Consider the following 18496-nt stretch of genomic DNA (forward strand, 5'->3'; position numbering starts at 1 on the left):
ACCCACAGACTATTCTTAGCACTTACATCTTGGCTAACTTAACAGATTATAATTGAAAGGCATTAATTATTCAAGGGCTGATAAAAAAAACACCAGCTGACAACTAAAGAAGTCTAAATAAATGCATCACAAAAAACTGATTTCTATTTCTTTCACTCATCCCCACAACACACCCCTAAACCCTTCTCCATTCTAATCTGTGAGTACATAAAAGTCCTGCTGGTATATATTTTTAAATAATAAATGCAATGGGCTAGATCATGTGGGAGGAACCCACTTCCTCCGATACACTCCTTCTTTATTACAGCATATAAAAAGATACTCATCAAGTGCATTCCTTGGGTGGCCTCCACACCTGGAATTTTAAAAGGATGAAGTAACTGGCTTATAGGTATGGCCACACCCACTATAGGCCACCTGGGAATAAAACCCAACACATGGGTTAAAAGGTCAATGTATTAGTAGCAAAATGCAGGTAAGAACCATCTTCAACAGGAGTCAAGTGGACTTAGTGGGAAAAAAAACAACCTGTACGCAACAGCAACGACAGAAGGAGAAAAGGACTTTTCAGGGACAGGAAGAAAGAGAGATTAGGACTCATCCCAGAGCTTCTGGTGGGAGTTGTACAGAGGCCGGGCTGTGCTTTCTGAAAGCTCAGCTCAGACAGGATCACAGAGTTGTGGTTTAGTAGAGATGCCATTCTCCCAGGGGGGTGGCAGGCCACAGGCCACTGCAATGTGACAGAGTGCAGGATTGTGCAATTAGGCCCTGAGCATAACATCAGTCATCAGGGACGAAAAGTGACATAAGTGGACAAAGGGGTGGAGGGGTCAAAGGAGTGCAGAGGTGTCACATTAAATTACCAAAGACCCCTGTAAAGTTGCTCACACACCAGGATTGTGTGTGTACTTGGTGGCCAAAAAAGTGCCGGTAGCAAGAACATTAGAGCCTCACTCTGAGGCTGTCTGGAAGAGAAAAACATGGTAGACAGATCCTGTCACCTCTGACCCCAACCCTCAGCTCAAGCACAGCATCACTCACGTCCGCTATTAAGGGATTATCAGTCTGTTTCTACATCCAAACTAAACAAAACCACTAAAAACAGGCAGCTTTTGAAAATCGTTGTTGACCCCTTGTTTGAACAAGTTTTTCACAAGAAGTGCTGATCTTATCTTCCTATTTATTTTACAAGCTTGACATTACTATTAACAAAGGCCAGATGGAATAAATCAGGGAAATAACGGCATTCGTCAATGGGTTATCTTACTCTCTTTCAAAGTCATGATTGAATGGAGGCATAAAGTCAAAATCCCCTTGCTTGTAACTTAGTTTAATCCAACATATAAAGGGCCATTTAAACACCAGTAACAATCAAAATACACACATATCCGCTAAAAATAACAGTGCTGGCTGTTCAAGTTTTCCAATACAATACCCATTGTTGATGAAAATTATTTAAGTGCCGCTCTTAAAAAATGATGATCTGAACAGGATGTTCTCTGGAGGACAACAGAAAATGTTCAAAGACATCAAACACAAACAGTAACCAGCAACAGTCCACCATAGATGACACACTTGGGATGCGTCCAGAGCTCTGCACTTCCAGAGTGGCACGCCAAAAACTTAACCAAGTATGGCTGCAGCAATGAAGTGAATGAAAAGATGAGTGAGACAGTGAGAGGGTGTAAGTGAGGCAGAGAGGAAGAGTTCACTCAGTCCTGCTGAGAGTTATTTTCAGACATGAATAACAATTCCATGTTAATAGGGGATTTTTTGCTGTTGCATGAGCCAAACCACAGCAAAGACATGGATACACTTAAAAGTCAGTGAACAGACAATTGAAACCAATCAAGACACAAAGGCAGAGGAGGAAGAGGAGGAGTGAGGCTCTCCTGGAGCAGCATCATGGTGTGTAGCAGGAATTATGCCCTATAACTAAATGAGTTCAGTTGAGGTCAGCATGGTTGTACACTCCCCCGTTGTCCTGTGCAACTGTTATAAGACTAATGGAGACAGAGCATTTGAAAGAGCACAGGAGAATAATTACAAGTTTTGTGAGGACTGGCAAACTGTAATTTATAACGGTATTATATGCTTTTTTTTATCTAATGACTCTGTGGGATTCTGATACTCAGAGCTGTTGCAAAGCTGTCTGTTCTTACAATAACATTTCAGAAAGGGTGAAAAGAGGTGACAGATGTTCTGCTTGGTCTTGTTCAAAGTCAAGGCTTTTGCTGCAGGGAAAGCAAATGGCTAAGGGGTGGTGTCCTGGCTACAATTCAGATAAGTGTCCTCTATATGTAAAGATTAAGAGTTATCACTTACCAGCATGTACATGCAGAGAAAACCAGTGCCCAAATTTTTCTCCATATACATGTGTGATATCTTAGACATATCTTTAGACTAAGTCATGGCCCTGTTAATCAGGAATCCAGATTGTAAACTGTGCACAACTCCAAGTCCAAATAGCACCGGTGTGCCCACAAATGTCTCTTTACAGAGCCCAGCGTAGCACCTCATCTCTCCGCTTCTGCCTCATCTTACCTGGGGATCTCTGCTCCGTGCACCCGGGCCACAGCCTGCCGCTCTTCACCTCTCCACCTGTGGCATATCCAGCCCTAGCTCTCCGTGCAGTGGTCTGGACACACCGTAGTACTCCCAGTTACCGGTGTCCAGAGTCAAAGCTTCAAAAAGAAAGCACAAGTCAACCCCACGATCATCCGCTGCAGCTCAGTAACTGAACTCCTGTCGCTGCATCCCTGCAGGAGACTGTAAAACGCTGTTTCTGAATCCCGAGGCTGCCTCGCTTAGCTCAACACAAGCAGCAGAACAGTCCAGACTTGTTCGGATGCCTGAAGGGGAGTCCTAAGCTCTCTCTTTCTGCTTTTTTTCCCCACCTCATTCTCTTTGCCTCTTGTCCCTCCCTGCTCCTGCCTGCAAGCAACCCATGTAACCATCTGGAGCTGAAACAATCTAATAATTCCGCTACTTTCTACAGGTAAAACAGCACGCTCGAGGTCACATGATTTCACGCAGGTTGCCTGTATTTACGGGCAGCCCACGTGGTTCCGCTGTCTGCATAAATTTGAAGCAGGAACTTTTTTTTTTTTTAAAGCACACAGTGCAGGGTCAGAATACTTTTCACATTTTTTTCTGATAAATAAAGCTATACTTGTACCACTGTTTAATTATTTAATTATTTTTTGTTTGTTTGTTGGTTCAGAATTACTCTAAAATAAGTGGGATCAGCTCAGATGTTGAGATCGAAATACATTATTTTCTGGACTTTGTTCATTTGGTACTTCACAAATGACACTTGCAAGGAGAAATTGTTAGCATAACAGCCTGAACACCACTTGCCAAATTAGTTACATCATGAAGCGATTCGTGACCTTACAAACATTGTTTTAGATTTTATATTTTTGCACAATTTAAAATAGGATACACAAAATGACAAAAAATTAAATAAATACAGTGCAAGGAGAGACAAAAAATGGTGGGTTTATTTTAAGCTTCCACCCAAAACAGGTTTAAATTTCATAATGTGCAAAGTTGAACGAGATTCTATTTTAAGTGTTTACGTAGCCAAAATATTTTTTAAACTAAACACAGTGTACTTTTAAATGCATACATCACCTTTAAGTTCAGGTAAGTTAGCCTACGTTACAGCGCATTTCCCCACCTCAGAGAGAAGAGTCATTTCTCTGCCTATCTGCGTTTGTTTGTAAGCAAATAAACTCATTAGACTATATTCTCAAAGCACAATTTTCATATTTAATATTCATTGACAAAAACTCATTCACAGCTAGCCTATTTTTCAGAGATTCAGAACTAAGCTAATACTAACGGCAGAAACAAAATAAAACGTTAGCCTGTGTTAGCACCTTTTAGCTTAGCTGGCCAACTGCTCACCTCTACAAGAGCCTTTGCTAGCTTTCAATTGTTCTTATTTATCTATTTATCTGTTTATTTGAATAACTAAAATACTCTTCCTGATAGCAGTTTGCTGCTGCAGTCTATCTGTGAAAAGTGTCACACTTACCGGAGCACCTTAGTAGCCCAGTGGTTACATGTCATACAAACACAACCTCTGAAGTTTGATTCTGGCAGCATGTCATACCTCTCTGTCTCTCTTTTCCCTCCATATCTACACTGCCCTCAGTCAAATATAGTCAAAATGCCAAAAAAAAGAGAGAAAAATGTGTGATATACCTGTTGAGATTCATGACTGAACACAGCCCACATTTTGACTCATTGTAGGAACAGCACAGGTGTTACTAATTATATCCCGGGTCCTCAGCAGAGGGGGTCCTTAACATTATTGCAGGGGGGTCACCAAATTATTGACAGTTTGGATTTCTATTAATAAATAAATAAAATGTGTCTGAAAATACACATTAACATGAATCTAACAGTTCTTGTCATTTGCAGCAACTTAGAGTTGATGTAAAAACATTAATGTATTTTAGGCATCATTGATTTCATCATTTACACCTGTGCTTTTTCTTTTGTGACAAGTAAAAATATAGTAATTATTGAAGCAAGGTTCTCACCCAATCACAGATGCTCAACTTACCGCGCATGTAGGCTACTATAAAGGAGCTGAAATTCAACATAGCTTTCTCAAATACTAAATGTCAACCTGAGGTATACCATCCTGGCAACACAAGGAGGTGAATCAAGGAGATTCCTCAGCATCAACCACAAGCTGTGAGTTTGCTGTAGCAGTAGGTGGTTGTTTAGCAGTGTTTTCCAGGACAGCCTGGGAAGATGCCCGGTTTCAGAGAAGAAACAGTCACAGGATGGTGGTACATGACTGCACACAAAAAATAACTCACAGGTGTCAGCAGCTGAGGTCGAATAGCAGACAGTTTGTTCATCAATACACACAAGATATGTGCCAAAGATTGGGTTAACATTAATCTGCAGTGTTTACCCAAATGACAAAAAACTGTTCCCATGCACTCTATAATAGAGAGTCAGATTCCCACCACTTCTTCCAAGTAATCCTCCATTAGCATCTGAGGTTTTAAAAGCATGCCAAGGGCTATGATGCTATGATTTTTGCCCCCCAGTGACAAGGATCTGCAGCTAAATAATCTGTTAAAATGTGGATGGTTCTGTACAGTACTTTTTACTGGTGCAAGGTCAATGGTTTACCATGAAATTTGGAGAACATTCATGTCAGTTTCATGACAAATTTAGGTAATCCCCTGACTTCTAGCCTACTCTTAGAAATAAAGGTGCTAACAAAGGTGTTAGTTCCCAAAGGAGAACATTCATCGCTTTCTTGAAGAACCTTTTATGAAGCTTTTATAGAGGAACCCTTTCAGAGGTATCTACATAGAACCCAACATAAATACCAAGAGCCATCTGTGAAAGGTTTAACCCAGAACCCCATATAAGATATTCTACTGAGAGCCCCTCTATAGTGCAATTTTTCCACCCAAAACCCTCTCTAGAGGAATATCCAGAACCTTTCAAACTTTTAGGGATGCTAACAAGAACCCACCCAGAGGGTTCTACAGAGAACCCATTTATATTCCAAGGATGTAATCTAGAAACCACCCTTAGGATTCTACCAAGAACCCAATTAAAGTGCAAGGGTTTCATCAAGAACCCACCCAGGGGAGCTCAAAAATAGTGACATTACCCATAGGTCTCTCTTACACTAACCATTGTAGTTCTTTAGTTCTTAATGGATCTCTTTGTCTTGCAAAAAACCCATTCTTCAAAAAAGGGTTCATGAGAAGAAAATGGTCCTTGGTAGAACCTCAGCCCTTCAGAATTAACCCTTTTGGAACCTTTTTTGCACTATCTTTAGGTCAAAAATTCAATAGTTGAATACTCTGGTTGATGACTAAATACCATCTTAACTAATATCATCACTACCGATTACAGATGCACTATGTGTTTAGTACTAATTAACAAATGTTAACATGCAAACATGCTAAATAAAAATTTTGACCATATACATCAAAGGCTCAGTTTCAGGCTCAGTATGGACTCAGTTTTCCAATTATGAAAATGTATTCTTCATAATATAGATATTGTTGTTTGTGATAATTATTAGTGTAACAGAGTCAATCATCAGACACTCCTTGATTCCATTTTCTTCTTGCCAAAATCTGTCAGCCCACCAGCCTCTCGGCTCAACCTCTGTAATTTACACCAACACAAATTAGACTCCTCTTCATGCTTTACAGACAGACAACTTCCTGCTGTTACCTTTAATTAGTGTGCCATTTTTTATTACCATAGCAATACCTGCACAGCCCCATTCTACCCTCAATGGTGGAACAATTTCAGTACTGCATGATTCTTATTTTATGCATTTTATTTAGGTAAACCATGTCACATTTTTACCTGACTAAATGTACATAGTGCAGTGTGTTGTACTTTCTGAATTGTATATTGTTGTCTTACACTGTGAGTTTGCACCCTTTGTGGGATTCATTTTGCGTGAGGTCCTGTCATCTGTGCTATTAGGTCAAGTTTGTTGTAAGCTGCAGATATGGTTGCACCAATAGGACACATTTCTGTGTATTTATTATAGCAGATAAAGTGCTTCTGATTTTGATACAGATTGTTTCTGAGCTCCTTCAGGCCACTCTGACATAGAGATTGATTGGATTACTGAAGCATTCAACTTTCTCCTTTAATTATTCGTGCTGGCACAAGACTCTTGTAAGCAAAGCCATGGGATTAACATACACATTCTTATCCTCCATTTCTTTATGTTCTGTATGTGAGAGTATTCTTACCATTGCTATGTCCTGTTTGTCAGAGGTGGAGCTGAAATGATGCCATGTAGCAGTAATGCCAGGTGTGATACATTTTGACAATCATACATGTTTCATCCAGTGGTGGAATGTAAACAAAGTACATTAAGTCATGTACTGTACTGTACAATTTTGAGGTTTTTGTGTGTGATTTGAGCATTTCTATTTTATGCTACTTTATATCATATGATGATATTGTACTTTTTCATCCCTATCTGTACATTTGTTAGGAAACTTTAGTTGTTTTTGCCAAGTCAGATTAAGTGTACAAAGAGTCACAAAGCATGCTCAGTCCTCGCTGACCTTAGACACCTGTTCTTCAGGTTGGTTCCATCTGGTTGCAGATATAATGTGCTAAGAATAAAGCTTTAATATCTCTTTAGTTCATGCTGCTATTGGTCTGTTGAATAACATTATGTATTTCCTTGTTTTTTGTTTGTGTTAATTGTTTGTGTACTAATTGGACTGATGATTGTATTATTGCTGGCTGTGCAACAAATTGCAATACTAAGAATTACATTGACCTACAGCAACTAATAAATTATGATTCATTATTATAGATTAAGTTACCCAGGTGCATATAAAGTAATTAAAATGAGCTCCACCTTTACCTTCTGCAACTCTAAAGCAATGAGCACATGAATAAGTCAATAGTCATAATCCAGTAATGTGATATACTGTATATTGTTCTAGAATGATTCTGCATGTGTATTTCAATTAAGGTACTTTAGGTGTTTTTTGCGAATACTTTATTACTTTAAGTAAGATTTTGAATGCAGGACCTGTATCTGTTGTTTCTCACATTCTCAAAAATAGAAGTACCAGTGTGTACCATCATGAAAAGTTAATTCATGCATAGCAACTGAATTAAAGTGTGTACTTTTCAAGGGAAAGGACACAGATGCTGGTGGAAACAGTCAGGCAGGCAGGGGAGCAGACAGAGGTCTGAAGAAATCTGTGCGCGGCAGATGTGTTATGCAGCTCTGGATCTTTTGAACCAGCCAGCAAAACTGAAACCGTAACCATGCTGCACTAATAAAAACACATTCCAGCACTAGAATGTATGTTCTCCCGACTCTGCTGTTTTAGCCAGTGTTGGTTAGGGACAATAGAGACAAGATGACTTGTGGTTTTAATTGCTTCAATTTGCACTTTGCACACAAGTTCCCACCTTTAAATCTTCTCCTTCACATTGTGTCATGTGGCCTCCCTCCATCTTAATCATAACCAGGCTGCGACAGTAAAAAGGTTAGGAAGGCAAATTTGTGCTGGGGGTGCATTTTACTCAAATACCCAGATCTGCTGGAATCATCCGGTCAGCATTGAACCACTGATGTGCCTTTGAGCAAGACAGTTAATGTACCTTCAGCTGTTTTGGTGGACTTGTAGTGGAATGTCATTGGAGGGATCATCTCCAAGATATGCTTTTACCACTACTACAAGGATTTGACAATGCTTCATAGATGTGTAGCCAAAAGAAGATGTCAGTGAAGAGATATTAAAACATCTCCAACAAACTCAACAGCCAACAGTGAGGTATTTCTGTCATTGTCTGCCAGCACTATCACTTCTCATGCGAGGGTTTAGTCTGGAGGGCAGGCAGTCGGACCCAAAGTGAAGTATGATGTGTCAGCCCAGTCAGCAGAATAAAAAGTTGACATTGTAGGTATCTGCAAACAATGAATATGTTACATTTGCACCTTTAATACCTGTGCTATCAATCTTTCTAAAGTTTTGTTGTTTATGAGCCGACTTTGTCATCAAGAGATGAAGGGAATGATGGATTACTCCTGACAAGAGAGCAAAAAAAATGACAAAATCCTGTTGTGTTTTAGTGTAATTGCTGTGTTTCCATTTGCTTTTTAGGTTCCATACATGGGTATTTATAATGACCCAGAGCGGATAGTGCTACAAAACATGATTTTTTTTTTACACAGACATTTTTACTTGCTAGAATTGTACCACCCAAACCAGGTATTTTAAGTCCAAAACACGATCGTTTCCTATGATCAAGTGGTTTTTGTGCCTAAACCATCTCACCAACCAACCAACCAACCAACCAACCATATCCCTAACCTAACTACAGCATTGGTAAATTGCACAGATTCAATGTATCTGCTACACAATGGCATGAAAATGTAACATATCCGTGGTTTGCAGAAACATGCAATACCATTATTTTTTTCTGGTAACTGGGTTGGATATGTGGCTTGTCCTAATGTGAAAATAAACTGGTAAGCTACTGTCAACAAACAGGTGTGAGCATGTTTTCTATTCTTTTCTTTTCTTTTCTTTTTTACAAGGTTATGGGTTGGAGTTCGACACTTAAAAAATATTAAATCAACATTTCGCTACACTCTGTCTCATTACCCTCTTATAATTACATATAACTGCCATCCCTTTAACAATACCTTTGATTTTCAAATAAGATTCATTCCGTTCTTAAAAACGTTTTTTGTTTTGCAGTTTTGTTTTATTGGAAAGGGGATGAGTGATTTTATTTGCTGTTTTCTTGAAATTTGACCAATTTGTAATTAAGAAAAGATTTGAGGAGATGGATTTATCACATTAGATTTGTGTTTTTCCATATGGAGAGAGGAATGCAGAGGGACTGAATGATGACATGTGATGTCTGTCTGCTATTCTTTCTTTCATGATTGACACTGATCTCCGCATTCTCTCTCTTCTCCACCACTGGTTGCTCCACATGTTTAGGTTATTTAACTGGATTTAAAGATGTGTGACAACATGGGGGATAGGAGAGATTACAGGAGAGTGTTTTTCCCTGTGGGGAGTCATTTTCTCTTTCAGCTTTATAAATATACTATTGTGTGGGTGGATTTGGAGTTTTTTGTCTGAATGTGAGTGCATGTCTGAGTGCAGGCCAGTGATGAAACAAATCGGCTTACGTTCATGTTGCCTGAGACAGAGTCAAAGATCAGAGAGTTTGTTTGCTTATAGACTTATCCTTAAGAACATTTTGGTTGTGATCCTGGTTGTGTTTCTGCTGCAGCGACAGGAAAGAGGGATGGTTTACCTTATCACGAGGCAGGAATTCACTGGCGGAGGTAGAGAGGAGGAACAGCCAGGCTCACTCGTTTTCATCCTCAACCGCCTGCAGCTTTCTCTTCAAATACCACCTGTCCAGGTGACAAATAGCACAGTGACCTGCTCTCATAACTTCTTTGCAGAGGCTGGTGATTAAGATAAGGGAAAGGAGCGAAGAAATGTAACTGCAATTATCCAATTATATTACTTTGTATATTGCATATGCTTGGACAAGTAGAAAATATTGAAAATTGTCAATCAATTTAACAGATTTAACAAGAAAAGTTATGCTAGTTAGTTCTATGCTAAGTTAGCTGGCTGCTAGTGGTATCTTTTATATGTACAAGACAAACATAAGCATGAGTAGATATGTAACAAATGGATGGCTCATACATCCAAACAATTACTATTATTATACATTATAAAATTCAAATTCTTTCATCTTGAATGATTTGTCACTACAGTATTGATCCTCTCATCTTATTCTCTGTAAGGAGGCAAAAAACACTATTTCCGAAAAAATGTAGATTTTTTTTCCCTTAAGTTTTAAGGTTATTATTAAAAATTATGTACAGATGCATTAGTAATAAGGGACAATTTGTTTTTGTTAATAATTTTACTCCAGAATATGTTGATTGTCTTGGAAACATGAGGCTGCCTTACAAATGCGTACAATGTAATAAGATACAAAAATTACCACAGAGAAACATATCTCACATCTCAGAAATAAAAGCAGAAACAGCTGAGAGGTAGTGTTTAGAGGCTGTTCTCTGCTCTGTAGTGAAGCATATGATGTTAGCATGGCTAGATTTGCACTCACCCAGCACATATGGACATAAGACGCTGCACATGCTGTGCAGAAACAAAACAAAAAGAGAAGAAACATGAATCAAACATATCGTGCATAACAGTGAAGCAAAAGAACAATTGGTGGGTGGCAAATTCAAAACATTCAAATGTTACTGATAAGTACTTAAAAGTGAATAAAAAGCTTTGATTAAAGTCTGCAGTCATCAGGCAATAGAAACATATTCGGACAATTAGCTGTAATTGCAGTAAAATGGTTGAGCCAGTCAGTAAGTTCATAGTAGTGGCACACTACTTCTGTCTTCCATAGTTTCTTTTTTAATTTATTAAAATGATCTCTGGGTGTCTGATGTCCACGGGCCACTGAACAAGCGTCAGTATTTGATAGGTTGGAGTCCAGTATCTAGGTCAGGTTGAGACATTGTTGGCATAAAAATCTGCCTTTCAAATGTAGTCCCAGCAAAAAGATTTTTTTTTTAGTAAAAGGAAGTGGAATAAATGTCATTTACACTGGTATTATTATTATTATTATGTATTTGAAACACCATTTTTCATTATATTTGTCATAACTTTCTGTGGGAATTGACCCACATCATTATTAAAATATTTTTTATCTTCTTTTGGAAATGGAAGAACGTCATACCTGGATCTGTCTAGAACTCGTGCAGTGCTGACAATCTCCTCTGGCATGAGGCTTGTGTACACACAGGCTAAAATCAATCACATTTTGTTATCATACCAAACTGCTCATCCATGTCCAACCTGACAGTCCCAAACATGTCAAATAGCTTTTGAAAAATTGCCAAAAAAAAAAGCCTTGACATGCCAGCTTGAGAATGCAAATAAATACATGTTTCAACTATTAGTTACATCAATAAAACTTTGAGGTTAAGTCACATAAGTCACACAACATTAGTTGTTAGGATTTTAAAAAATAGTGTGCAAACATTTTGGAAGAAATAACATTTCTCAGTGTTTCACAACCTAACAACAACTGGTATCAGATATCACTAATTGGTTTTTGTTTACATCTAAATATTACATCGTGCTTCCAAACTAAGAGATCAAGACTCCAACTTATTCCACAGGTCACAGCTCATTTACTGTAACAACTTGACTTTACAGCTCTGTGTGTTCCCATTGACCTGCAGTGGAAACGCTGCCAGGGGCAGACAGAAAGCTGCAGCTGATGTTAATATTGAGTTTCTAATAACAGAGTAGATAACATGTCTGAACAAAATGATGTAGACAATGGCACTGTCTTTGATGATTCACCAGTTTGGCTCAGTAAAAGCACTGGTGGGCATTGTTGCTGTTGGCTGGAAGATCTAAACCTCAGGATTAAACCAATGTGGCAGTCTTCTTCACATCCTTAATAAAAGAAAAAGAAGTAAAACAACATTGTGGGTCTGGCAACACCTTTCTCTTTAATCTCTGTATCTCTGAGCCTCCAGGGAAGGTGGAGCAACTTTTTCACATTTTTGTGAAAGCATTTACAACATTACTTTATGGATAAACATTTGCATCATTAAACTGTGTTCTCTCAGGAATCTCATACCTTCACATTTTGGGTGTGGTTCTGCTTTTACTTAAGTTTTTTGAAAAAATACCACTTTACCTTTCAAGCCATAACTCTCTATAACAACAGGGTTTGGAGGCTTTCAAGTCAATGTTTACTTGCAAATACCACAATGATGAGCTGTGTTGCTTTTCTTACAAGACTTATGTGCTCGCAGATACCCATCAACCCCTCATGTCTTTCAGATGAAAGATGAAATGATCATTTATGCTCAGTTGACAGTGCACCATAAACATTTTTGTCATTTTAATGCATTTAAATCCTACCATTACACACACGGAATCAGCTTAGTAAAACTCCTGGGATATACACATATTCACTGTATTGCCAAGAGTTAGATGAAAGAAATCGACAGCACTTTAATTTCTGTATGGTGAATTTCAAGCTACAGTCAGCAGCTGGTTAGTTTAGCTTAGCACAAGGACTGGAAACAGGCCAAAACAGCTAGTCTGGCTCTGTTGAAAGGTAACAAAATTCACCTGCCATCACCTTTAAAGCTCATAGATAAAGACATTATAAATGTAAAGTACTTTATGTTCAGTTGTCCATTATATCACAATCTAGACTTGTCCTTAAAATGTCTGCAGAATGTCCTGATCTGTTCTGTATGCATGATGAATTCAGACTTGTCATGATCTGGCTCAGGGTTCAGACAAAAAGAGGGAGAACACACACAGAGTGGAAGTCAAAATGAAAACAGTCATTAAATAATGCTATTTACCAAAACAAACGGATGAGATGTGAGCAGTCTGCAATGTCAGTGGTGTGTGAGTGCCAGGGTGAGTGGAAAATGGCATATGTAGATGCTGGACCATGTGTGAGCTGTGACTGAACTGCTCAGCTTTGTAGGTTTGCTAGTTCATCAGTCAAGCTGAGCCAGGTGCCGATAACGACCTGCACTGCCAGCTCATGAGAGCGCACAAAGGAGGCCTCCTTTGGCAGAGCACGGATATGGTTCAAATGGCCATGGCCCTAAAGCTGCATTATATTTCCCTTCTCTGCTCTGTTTACTTATTAGTGAGCTATACTGTCACACAAAGCAAAATGGCTAAAATATAATATGAGCAAAGCTTTTGTTTGGTCTAAGTCCTGAATAAATATGTAGTGATCAATTTCAAAAGGCATTTGTTAATAAGAACTACTGTCATTGTATGCATTAGAGAACATGTGCAAACATTTATCATCATTAGCCTTCCTCTTGCAACTAGATCAGCCTCTGTATCCTTCTTAAATTAAAGTGAAAAATATTGAGTGTAAATGTGGCAGACAAAAACAACTGGTCAGATTTCAGCTCAAATTGAGTAAATCATCTTAGATTTGGGATCTTGAGGGAAAATAGCTCACATGGAGCTTTTTAACATTAGTCAGGAACATTAAAGGAAATCAGCGCTGATAGTCACATGTTGAAAATGTTGAGGTTTATCTGAAGGGGTGTGTGAAGTGACTGTATAATCCCGACTTTGATTTTCAGACAGATGACTAAGAAAATCCTCAGACTGCTTCGTCTCAAACAAACATTTGGGGGTTTTCTGAGACATCCATCTGTCCCACAGAAATGGAAGTGGGTTGAAACCAATGAATAAACACAAAACTCTCTGAGGTCCTCTAGTGTTTTCAGTTAGAAGTACAAATTCATTTTACATCAGCGGTTCCTGCAGAGAAAGCCTGGAGCATTGATAAAATCATTTTACCTTTTTATTGGTGGGTGTTTGCCGTATCTTACAGTATCTGAAGTCTTCTTAATGATCCAAAGAATCCTAGACGTCTATGCAACCTATGGTAACATCAATTTCATCGTCATCATCAACATCATCATCATCATCATAATCATCATCATAAGTTGATAAAGACAAAGCTTAGCGGTTACAATTGAATAGAAAACATTCATTTCGAGCACATAAAAATCAAAATTCTGATATAAACTGAAGCTATACAATTAAGATTTTTAAAAAGTCATAATTATCTAAAAGAAGCTGTTTATATGAGGTCAGTGGTTTTTAAAAGGCTCCTAATGTGATCAGCTTATACATATTTGTAAATGATTTTGTCAAGTTTATTTATAGAGTACATTGAAAAAAAGACAAACGCCAACCAAGGTGCTTTACAGAGACATTAAATGAAATGGAGGAATGAGGATACAGTACAAGGACAAATTGCTTAAAGCAAAGAATATCATGATAAAATCTTAGCATAAACAGCACTGCATAAACAATAAAATAAAACACAAACTGTATAGAGTGGTCAGTAGGGCTGCACTTTTTCCCCCCATTTTTAGTTAATGTTTCAGCTATTTCCTATTTGAATGGAGTAGTTGTTTGATCTATAAAATGGTGAATTAGACCAATCAGTGTTTCCCAAAGCTCAAATGTCTTGTTTTGTCCAAAAATATTCAGTTCACTGCCTGTCATGAACTGGCTCAGGGTTCAGACAATAAGGAGGGAGAGCAGTTACAGGGTAGAGGTAAAAAATGAAAAAACAAATGAATGAGATGTGAGCAGTCAGTAATTTCACTGGTGTGTGAGTGTCGGGGTGAGTGGAAAATGGTGTATGAAGATGTTGCGTGCTAAAATGAAAAACAAAGCAAATCAACCAAACGAAAGGACCATGTGGGAGCTGTATCAGACTGAGGAGCCGCCTGAATGCTGAGCTTTGTAGGTTTGCTGGCTCATCAGTTCAGGTGAGCCAGCTTCCTATAACGACCTGCACTGCCAGCTCACCACCTGCAAGGGGAGGAGAGAGCACAAAGCAGGCCAGGCAGAGCAGAGACACAGGAGGAGTTGTCACACTATTATAGTGAAGTAAAGAAACTGGAAAACATTCACCCTCAAAAAGCTGAAATCAAGTATTTTAACTTTTTTTTTTAAACTCAAATCGATGCATCAATTATTAAATAAGTTGGCAATTACCTAAATAGCTGACAACTAATTTATTAATTCCTGCCATTCTTGTGGTCAATCAGTCTTCTTAAGGCTGATTAAAAGACTTAAGAAAAACATGGGTCTTGTGACATGTTTTTCAGGTGTATAGCCTGTTGAGAAATACACCACACTACCAGTAGAGGGAACCACAGGACGGTTTGTTTAATTTCCAGTGATGCCTTATGTCCAAAACAGTGTAGACACAGAGACAGAGGCTGTCTATGGTGTTATTCTTTATTTAAAATATAGATATTCTGGAGGTGAATATCTGGAGATGACGACATGAGAAGACTGCACTGAACATACTTGAATAAGAGAGTCTGGCAGTCAAGCATCCTTATTTTTAACAGCATGCAGTTAAACCCATTTGTCTCCAGAGAGCAGCAGTGATTCAGCCAGAGACTTTTAAGTGTTTCGGGATCGGGAACTCATAATTTTGTTCACATTGTATTGATTATATCTCAGCTGGTGTAGTTACCAATAAAAATGGCCACATATATATCATGAGGAAAACAACAAGCAGAGTACCCAGATGAAGTCATGCTGTTAATGTCAAAGTTCAGTTTACTCAGAGGATTAAGATACTTAAAGCAGAAAGGCAGGCTTTTGTACTACACCAAGTCAGCAGTCAAGCCAAGTCTCCCTGACCTTTTGTTTAAAACCAACTTAAAAAGTAGTCTGTCCCATCAGCTGAGGATGAGTGTGTTGTTGTCTCGTCATTTGACCAACAACACATTTACTCACAGACTTTAAAGTGATTACAATTAAGCAGTTGTAATCACTTTGCATATACAGTTAGCTGTCACATGCTGTGCATGGGTGAAGTTTTCCACTGTAAAACAAACACAGTCATAGTTTTCAATGCCACTTGTTTTCCACCCATCTGGCTTTCGCCCAATGATGCCGCCGTCAAGTTCAGACCTGCCAGTTTGTGACACTGCAAAAAGTGAAGCAATGAATGCGTAAGTTGTGGACTGGAGAGTCCCTGTTCCTGCCCATCCAAATGTTTTTTTGTGAAATACAATTCGGGAATTTAATGAGTTATTGATGCATCATTATGCTTCAGTTCTCAGACATACACAGCTGGTGACTACAAGCCACCGCTGCGCTTTTATCAGCCATACTTGTTGTGAGAGCAGATGAATAGATATCCATTTTTCTTACACAGATTAATAATGCACACACCCATAGAGATGTGTTCCTTTCAGTCCTCTGATAAATGAGTTCTGCAGTAAATAGCACAAAACGACGCATGAAGAAAAAAATAAAAGGCTTCAGGGATTCCTCGTATTGGGTGAGAGGTCTTTTCTATCCTCAAGAGCCTTTTGAAAAGACTCCAGCCTGCTCTTTTTTGTACATAATCACATAGACTTCCCCTCTACAATCCTTTCAGCCCTGTCGGATGGACACACACACACACACACACACACACACACACACACACACACACACACACACACACACACTCTTCAGTCAATGGCAGCTTTCCCCCCCTCCAGTGAACTGCAGGGTGGACACATGTACATAAAAGAGTTCAGAGCTGAGTGATGGCGGACTTATAGCTTTGGGGAGAAGTCTGTGATGAGGTTTATGTCTTATGGCTCTGATACCTGCTCAGGTTAATGATTTATGGATATGTTGGAGAGTTTTGAGGGTTATAGTGATATCCTGTTACCAGCGATGCACACTGACATGGTGTTTTCAGACATTTGTGTGTACGTGCAGCTGGTCTTTGAACTCATACCTGCATGAATAAAATACACATTCATTAATGCCTATACATCTTCAAGTTTATCTAATCCATATAACTCTATATCTTTGTGAAGCACCAAAGTGCTTCACAAAGATATAGAGTCATAGAGGCATTAAAGTGCATAGATGAGCACTGCAAAATTAAAAAAACAAAACAAAACAACAAAACAGGGTTAAACACATTTTGATTAAATTCAGTGAATCAGGTCAAATAAAAAAAAAAACTGGTTTAAAGACAATTCAAAGACAGAGAATAAAACTGGGACTTAAAGTGCATCTTAAAAGCATCAGACTCAGCCTGTGTAAAGGCCTCTGGCAGGCGATTCCAGGGCAGATAAATGATGTAACCCGACGTCCTATTTACATAATTTTGGCTCCTTGCACCTTGTTTAAAACGTCATTCATTCATTGAGTCATTATCCATAACTGCTGATCCTATTCATTGTTTCACACATATTGCCCATATGTGTGAATGCTAACATTCACACAAGGCCATTTAGAGTCAACAGTTAACTTAACCTGCATGTCTTTGGACTGTGGGAGGAAGCCAGACAAAACCCGTAGAAAAAGCATGCAAACTCCTTACTTAAATTTGCAAAAGTAAATTATAACGTTGCATGGCACTGATTGTCATTTAAAACACTAATCCAACCATTTTTTTGTCTGACATAGACAAAAAAATGAGCTCTAGCACCCCTTCACTGAAACCACCTTTCAGCTACTGCAGCTGGCCTTCATTCCCTTATCCTCATTGCTCTCCCATTAAAAACTTTAGCCCCCTATCTTTGCTCAGATATTTTATAGTACAGATGAAGAGTCCAAGCCTGCCTCGATGTGTTTATTCCTGACTGTGCTGCACTGCCATGCAATGACAGAAGACTGGCTGCCTCTCTCTTTTTGGAGGCCTTCCCTCTGGAAGCGGTCTGCCTCACCTGTCTGTATGATAGACTCCTAAAAAACACTGGCTTTTGGCTGACCACCACATATACCCATAAATCACTGCGTGTCTGTGTGCATTTCAGGGTGAGCTTGTTATTTCTATATTCACATGTATTTGTGTTTAGCTGGATGAATTAATCCTGAGGATTTATGTTGAGAAATCAACAAATCAGTAAGCAAAGCAGTAATTACACTGTCACACCTTAAACGGGTCACGGGCCTGGATTTAGATGCACAGATCCTCCTCACGACACACACAGCGGAGAATTCCAGGAAGAGCCTCCCAGTGCGTCACAGTTTCAGTGTGTGTGTCTGAGCTTGTCTGAGGTGAATTAACAGCTTCAGTCATGTTCACGCTATCCTCACCTCCCTCTCCCTCTCTCTGGTTTTTCTGTCCTCTTTTTACCTTCTGCCTGTCCTTGTGTGATCAGGGTCTCTGTTTGTGTTGGTTGTGTGTTTTAGGCTTCTCTTACTGGACAAACATGCTCCGTTTTTTTGAGTGAGGTTTTGTCACTTTTGTCAGAGCTCCTGGCTTGACCCTCACACACACTCAACCACATGTCCAAACACACACCTCAAACAAGCTCAAACACAGTCTGTCTGGACAGAAAGTGGCTATAATCAATATTCTTATTGTAACAAGTCAAGTTGCTTGCATTGATGAACTCTCA

General features: G+C 38.9%; 1 protein-coding gene across 3 annotated transcripts in view; it reads right to left on the minus strand.

Annotated features, from left to right (window-relative positions):
* Window positions 1-3013, minus strand: part of col7a1 (collagen, type VII, alpha 1) — a 74736-nt gene extending 71723 nt beyond the window's left edge. For all 3 annotated transcript variants that reach the window (XM_088087578.1, XM_088087583.1, XM_088087573.1), the window contains exon 1: window positions 2545-3013. The gene's annotated coding sequence lies outside the window, so the exon portion shown is untranslated. The remainder of the gene's footprint in view (window positions 1-2544) is intronic.
* Between the last annotated feature and the right edge of the window lie 15483 nt (window positions 3014-18496).

This window comes from Plectropomus leopardus, chromosome 2 (assembly GCF_026936395.1).
Source record: "Plectropomus leopardus strain MGB_pleo_1.0 chromosome 2, ASM2693639v1, whole genome shotgun sequence".
NCBI lineage: Eukaryota > Metazoa > Chordata > Actinopteri > Perciformes > Serranidae > Plectropomus > Plectropomus leopardus.